Here is an 8,113-nt window from a genome sequence, read left to right on the forward strand (position 1 = left end):
GCCAACCAATCAAACTGCCAACTAGTCGTCGCAGCGCAGCGTGTAGACAAACGGATTGGCGATGGCGACGGCAACTAAATAAGCAGCAATAAAATAAAGAAAAATGTTCCTATGGTCTTGGTTTTTACAATTTCGATAGATTTTCTTTTTTTCTTGTCGTTCCTAGCTATCTATGTATACTCGTTTGGAGCGCGTTAAGAATTACATAAAATTTCGAATGTATGCAAATTTGAGCTTACAAGGCAGCAGCATAGACTGACCGTCGGCAATTTGCACGCGATAAAAATCTTGCAGCAAATCGCCTTAAATGTGCGATTAATGTCAATTTTATCAATAAAAACATAAACACGACTGCACATGCAACACCTGGTGGCGGTGGTGGTGGCGGCGATTGTTGTGATGGCAGCGGCCGCCGATGGAACGAAGCAATAGAAGGATGAGTGGAAGCATTACAAGCATCTATTTACAGCGCCATCACCAGTTCAGTGATTAAATTTACGATGAAAGCTACGGCGGCAACAGCGGCCAATTGCAATTGATATAGCTTGCGTTGAGGTAAGGCTGTGGCATGCAAAACCGATGCAGATGCTGATGCCGCCGCCGCCGCCGCATGTGCAATGCGAAACGAAACACCACCTTCTTGTTTTTTTTTTTCAGGCGATTAAGATATGAAGAATCGGTTAAAGATAAATTTTAACACATGTTAAAGTGATGACGCTGCTGCAACTGGCGGCATTCGATTATTCAAGCCGCGATTCGTATGCAACATGTCATTGGGGGGTGCAGTGTATGTGATTCTATTGAATTTCTGGCATTTTTTCAGCTATCGCAGAACTGAATGTTACGGCAAACTTGGTATTAATTTTATTGCAAATTGTGCTGGAATCCAGCGTAGCCGCCGCGGCGTTCCCACACCATTGAGCTTCTTGGTCAGGTTGACTCTGTGGAATTGGGTACATTTTCGGTGACAAATTAATAATTTTTTTTTTTGTCCGAAATAGTTAATTGCTGCAAAAATTCTGTGACATGCAAGCAAGGTGTTTAATCCTTTTTCATGGGAGTGATGGTATTAATAAATAAATAACAGCGTAAGTATATATGGGAAATCTTTTGAGATTAGGACATTTTGCGTACTGTATTTTTTCAAATATAGTTCATCGCAATTTTTCGAAGTTTTATCTACATTGAAAACTTTCTAATAAGAATTTCCAGAATTTCTAACTTTATGGTACACCTTACAGTTTGGCTGAAAAATCCGAAAACCCAATTTATGTGACCTTTGACCATGAATATTTTTTTTACAGGTCTGGGATCGATGAGTATAATTCACATTTCATTTATTGTGTATACGTAACATTCGTACCAATTTTCAGCTTTATGCGAATTATTGCAACCTTGAAAATCTAACTTGCTTGGGCTAATAGATATGGTTTAAATAGATTCGCAATTAAAAAATATTAGTTACACGAGTTATAATGTACTTCAGTTGTGACATTTGTTGTGGATTCTACGTTCTTCGCAATGCAACAAACCGCAGCTTTCTACCTTTACTAGGTTTTCCAGTTCCTTACTTTATTTTGATTGGTTTAGGTGAAGCCCGTAGCTCTGCAGCTATGGCAGAGTTTTATCAAAGGTCAAACAAGTTCATTATTTACATTCGCCCAAGACGTACTAAGAGAAATTAACTTCCTCTTTTTTGGGAATTACTTCCCAGTTTTAAGTGATTGCCTTGATTATGGGCCTCTGAGACCGCCAAGTTAACGTTTAACCTAAACGAACTAGAATGAAGTAAGGAACTGATCACTCATTCGCGTCGTGCTGGGCACAGCAAACTTTGGAGCGAATGACTTGTAAGTTGTTATTAACGTTTGAAATGCTATTTTATTCTAAAAACTCTTGCAAAGCTCAAATTCTTCCTTTCTTCCACCAACCGGTTTTTTCGCACAGAGGTTTCTGCTTCCAATTACTTAGTCCATTAACTGCTTGCTGGTGTGTCAAAGTCACAATTGTTTTCTTAGGGTATTTATTGATGTGATGGAAATTTCCACGAGATATTTTGCAAGGTTCAAATTGAAAGTTTCCTAATGGGCTGATATAGCAAAATAATGCCTTATACAATTGAAGGAGGCGCCATTTCAAGACCAAGAAAATAGAGACACAAAAGCGTGAGTGCTTAAAGCTTTAAGATGGAAATTTGGCTACAGATGCCGAAAATATAAATGAATGACATAGCAGAGGGAGTATTTCTCAATACTCCGTCGAGTATTGAAACCCATGGCGCGCTTGATAAAGATAAAGAGCTCAGATCAATGTAAGGAATGCTCACGTCATTCACTGTACCTAGCCTACATAAATGAAAACTTAAAAAATGCGGGTCGAACTGTTCACTGCCAGTGGCGAAAAGCTGCCGACAGATTGCAATCCCTGACCAGTTTCCCCAATCCACAAGAACAAAGGGACATCCTGCTGTTTCCACTAATCAATGCTTGTATGGTCCTACCGACGCTTATGTGCGTAGGGCCTTCACGAATCAAACTTGAAGTAAAAATATATGTATGTATAACCATATCACGAAAATATTACCAATTTGTTACTGATACTCTTGGAAATAAGATATAGAGTTATGGGCATGTTCCTATGTAACTGTTTTTACAGGGAAACAATTTTTTGGAAAGTGTTCAAAATCGATTAGCCCAAAATATTGTGATACCGTATAATGTATGTACATTAGATCGTACCACCTTACAAGCAAACAAAAAAGGGTTCGCCGTACACCCCTGAATCTAACTTATTTTTGCAAGGCAATTTCTAAAAAACCTATGTGCCGCCTTTTTAAATTTTTCGTTGACAGCTACACGCAGCAATAAAAAATATTGTTTAAAATAATTATATTGGAACAATTTTAATAACTTTCTTACAAAAAGCCATGGAGTTGGAAAAGCATTGTTACTGGAGAGTTACGTTAACTCCCCTGTCTACATTGCCATCAATAAAGACGGCCTTTCACCAAGTATAGTAACTGATTAGAGTTACAAGAATGCCATCTCATTTTTAGTAAAAAATATGACTTTTACTTGTGGTATTAAAATCGCCGTTTTTACCGTAAGTGTACCTTAAAATATAAATTTTTTTATAAATAAAATCAGTTTTTACGAAGGCATATTGAGCAGGCAGTATCATTGGATGATCTGATGTAATTTTTTTTCTATTATTTGGTCTCTAAAATGTCAAATATTGTTTATTAATATTTCCAAAAAAATCTAATTGCCAAAATATATTTTCATTTGAAATTTTGTTTTTCATAAAGCGAAGCGATGAAAAAAAACTTTTGGAACGTTCGCTCAACTCAGGGTTAAGAGGGGCCCTGTAGCGAGGGAGGGGAAAAGGTGTGAGTCCCCCCGGGAAGGGATTTTTAAGGGGCCTGAAATATCAGAACCATAACTTGCCATTATTTTTTTTACAAAGTAATTGCTTCTTCCTTATATGCGTTTATTATAAATATATTCCAATTCATGCTGGTTATTTCTTGCTCTATACATGTACATTCAAGTAAATTACCACATGCTTTTAAATTAACACAATTTATGTATAGCGGCCCGTGATTTTTCTGTCCGGGCCCGAGTTTTCTCAGGCGACCCCGTGTACGAACGCTGAATATTGTGCCTTGGAAAGAAAGGATTGACGCTCTTGGAAGCAACAAAAAAAAAACAATTCCCAGAAAGTTCCAAATATATTTATGTACATATACTTTCTTATTGAATTTTTTAAATATATTTTTTTTTATTTCACATGGCCCAATATGATTAAAAAACAGAGAATACTTTTTTGGCACTTTAGAGACCAGAAGCAATAAAAAAATACAAGTAAATGTTGTTTTTGCTCTAATGCTACTACCTGTGCATTAGGTTTCTACTAATATTTTTATAATTAAGTAGATATTAAAACTTTATAAACGGAATCAAAATAAACAGATGTTTGGAAGTATTATAAAATCGGTTCGGCTCATTTAAATCTTAATATTTTTCAGAAATATTTTGACAAAACCTTAAAATATGTATACTAAATTTTGTAATTCCGGTGGAATAACCGACCGCAACTTTTCTTAGTGAGACATTCTAATGTATATGAACGCATAGATACATACATACATACATATGCACTTGTATATGAACTTTTGTCATTAAAAATCCAAGCGATGCAAGCAATATGTTAACGGCAAGTGGTGCATGGTGTTGAAAATTGCCAAATCGCCAAATCGGCTTAACTGTTAAGCAAACAGGTGGCGAAAGTTAAGCAGAAATAAACCGATTTTTCAAGCAGACAAAAGGTGCTGATTTCTGATTCTCAGAAATGCTACCGCTCGAAGCTTTAAAAATAAATATTTATTTCTTTAAATTTAAATTTTTTTTTATTACTTTGTTGCTTTCTTTTTCTGTTACGCTTTTAATACTTAATTTTCCGCTGGGCGTACAAATTTATTTACAAACAAAACAGAAAACTATAAAAAAGAAAAACGATAAACTAAGCATTGCTGAATTGTGCAACATTTTGTTGCACACCATAAATGAAAACAACTTGCTTGCCATTTAGTTATCTCACGAAACCAGAGCAATTTTTGCGCAAAATAACTTGTGCTGAGCAGTCGAGATGAAGCTTGGGAACAAATCTTGCTGACATACGAGTACCACAACATATTCGACTGTTTGCCAGTTGAATTCATTCGCTTAATTGTGCAGCTGCAAATCAGCTAGCTTGTAATTTGAACTTGATTTTGGAAGCGTCCAACAAAAACTCAGCGCTCCGCTCCCACGCACCACATTTGCATCGCCTCAGTGCCAGCCACCGTGTGACGCATGGAAACCGCATGATTTGTTCAGTTAAGTTGTTAAGCAATCACTGTTGCAACGGCAGCAGAGTCGTCAGCAGCAATTTTAGCTTGATAGGCAGTTTTTGGTTGATTACATTTGATTTGAATGCGGATATGTGCAGTCTCGTACCTTTGGCGTTTTCGTTCCTACATAAAATGTTAGTTCTTTTAGTGCTTCTTCGAAGAGGGAGAAAAAATGTAGAATTTCTTCTGTAGAAATGAAGACGCAATTTTACAAAAAAACAGTAGTTTGGACTGCTAGAAAATGTTAGAACAGAGCTCACTTCAATTTAATGCGGTACAAATTAACTCTATCGATAACATGGTAGTAATACATAATATGTACATATGTGACACGTAAAGTTAAAAGGGACCTACGCTCAGAAAAAAAGATTTCGAGAAAAACGACTTTGAAGTTTACCAAGTTGATTTTGATGCTTTTGAACGTTTTAATGGATTGAAACTCGTTACTCGGGGGTTTTCGGGGTCGCTGATTACGAATCCGATGTTAGTTTTCCTAAATTCAAAATGGCGGATCCAATATGGCGGAAAAAATTTAAAATTTGTTCGGATTCATGTGAAACTCAAAAATATCGTTGACACCGAATTTTAAAAACTAACATCGGATTCGTAATCAGCGACGCCGAAAACCCGCGAGTAACGAGTTTCAAGCGAATTTAATTAATTTCAGAATAGTTTGTCAGATTTGATTTTTTTGTACTTTTTTTTAAAGTACCTAACTTTGAAGTGAAATTGTGAAAAAACTAATGCAGCTAGAAAGCTGCTATTGCTTTGGAAAGAGCGGCCCGTTTACTAAAGGAGTCGATGAAAAAGTGAAAACCGATTTTTTCTGACCGTAGCACAGTGCTTCCCTTCTATATAAAATGTGGGCAAACATAGAATTATGGACGGATTTAAATTAAAATCTGCTTGTTAGTAAAATTTAAGACGCTGAATTCAAAAATGCATTTAGTTTTTGGATAACTTTCATACTTTCACTGTAAATGCAGTTGAAGTTGAAAATTTGGGTTCTTGTGGCTTTTACATAGGTATGTACGTATAGTGTGTTCTATTTTCAAAAGTAAGGTGTCAAATGACAGGGCTTGGCCTGTAGATGTGCAGTAAAGTTTTTTATTTTTGGAAGCGGTTACCACCTGTTACAAATTTTATTAAAATTATCTAATAAGTTAAATGAATTAGATATTACAATATGGGTATCAATTTTTTAAAATACATTACCTCTAAATGACATGTAGATGGGTTGCCACATGTTTAAAAAATTAAATTCACTTTAATTAAGGGAATAAGGTAACTGAAATATGTATATCAATATGAGTACCACACAAATGAAAAAAATTTACATATTTAACAAGAAATAAGTGGAGAGTTAAAACATTCCAGTAATTTAAAAGGAATGTAATCAGAACAAATCACTGATTGACAATGTATGTATTTGTAATTAAACAGAAAATACGATGGCGTAATCCTATGGTTTGACGTGATTATTAGTCGACAAATAAATTCGACTTTACAAACAGGTAGCAACCCTATTCGTAATAATTTTATGCTAAAACTTTCTTAATCCTCTTTCCTCTGACTCCCTTAAGGTGACTATCTATTTCGATTGCCTAATTCCTTTAAATAAAGTGCAAATTGATCTCATAAACAGGTGGCAACTCTCTACATGTTGTTAATACACATTTCGATTGGTACCCATCTCTTAATGACTCATTTAACTTATAAAAAAAATTTGGATCTAATTTTTTAACAATCTAATTTTTTAACAGGTGGCAACTCTTAAAAAAAAATAAACCTTCTATTGTCCACAGGTTAAGCTTTTTAATCTGACACTTCATTTTTGAAAATGGAACGAATCGTGTAGATTTCAAGGCACTGAGAAAAAATGAAAAAATTATTTTATGCATTAGCGAAAAACGCATTACTTCAGAAAGTGCAAAAAATTAGCAGGTTTTTATTTCTTCTTTTGAAAGCCAAAAGCCCGTGCTATTTAATAAAATAATAAAAAATAGCCTATTTTTACATATATTTTTTATTTATTCCATTAAAATTAGTGTTCGTTTTCGTATTCGTATTCGTGTTCATCCTATCATCGTCTAAAAAAAACCGAATAAATCCAAGTTTAAAACTTTGTGCAACAATTATGAAAATTATTCAAAGTTTCATCAAAATTGCAAACATTTTTAGTAAGAATTTCTAGGAATTCTTTTTAAGTTAATTTTTTCACGAATTTTCTTCCATACATGTTTGTTCTACAAATTTTTTGTACAAAAAATGCGTAATACCCTCAACAAGAAAAAATATTTAAAATCAACGCGATCAAGGCGAAATTTGAAAAATTTTAATATTTTTTTAAGGCTTGGATAAGTCGTCAAAATCTTTGCTTAAAGTTGAAACCCTCAGTTTTGGTAGGTTGGAGTTTACACTGGGCCTCAACGTCATAAGTACAAGTATACTTATGGTCAAAATATTAGGAGTTAGATATTGGACTATTTTTCTTTTGTTGGTTTAATATTCATTTTTTTTTTTATAAAAGTATATAACAACAACCATGTAAGTCCAAATTTCAAACTTTGTACGAAAATTAAAAAAAATATACAAACTTCAATAAGGTTTCTTTATAAATAGTTTCAAACTTTTAAATTAGAACTTAAATACGAGTATGCAGTTTTATAGCTCATTCAACTTTAATGTAATATGATAAGTGCCGATTTTTGAATTTTTTTGTTTTTCTAGCGGTGATATGTAGTTTCTACCATATAAAAACATTTCAAGCATTTTTTCATATGGATGAAATTATAACTCAAACAGATGACATTAAACTCAAAAATGTTTGCAGTTTTACCATAGGGCTGCATTTTTAGACAGAGTTGTGTATGTATTAGAAAACTTTAAAAATGCTTTAGGTGATTTTGAACCGAACCGAACCATTTTTTTTTTGAGTGGTTTTCGGTTCAACTTTGTTGTTATTTAACTGCGGATTGTGAGGCACAGACTTTGTGCTACTTGACTGGAGGCTCGGGTACAACTTATATACTGGTTTTTGTGCCATTTACCAGGATTAAATTTTTACGTTCATGTATTTCAATATCTCTTTCCTTTTTTTTGTGAAAATACAAATTTAGCATAGTTTAAAAATGTAATTTCAAAATAAACTAGAAAATTTACCGACTTTTCGCAACTTTCACATAACTTCCATAGACAGCCAACTGATATTCCTTTTAGTAA

Source organism: Rhagoletis pomonella, unplaced genomic scaffold (genome assembly GCF_013731165.1).
Source record: "Rhagoletis pomonella isolate Grant_MI unplaced genomic scaffold, Rhpom_1.0 Rhpom_scaffold_00002, whole genome shotgun sequence".
Lineage (NCBI taxonomy): Eukaryota > Metazoa > Arthropoda > Insecta > Diptera > Tephritidae > Rhagoletis > Rhagoletis pomonella.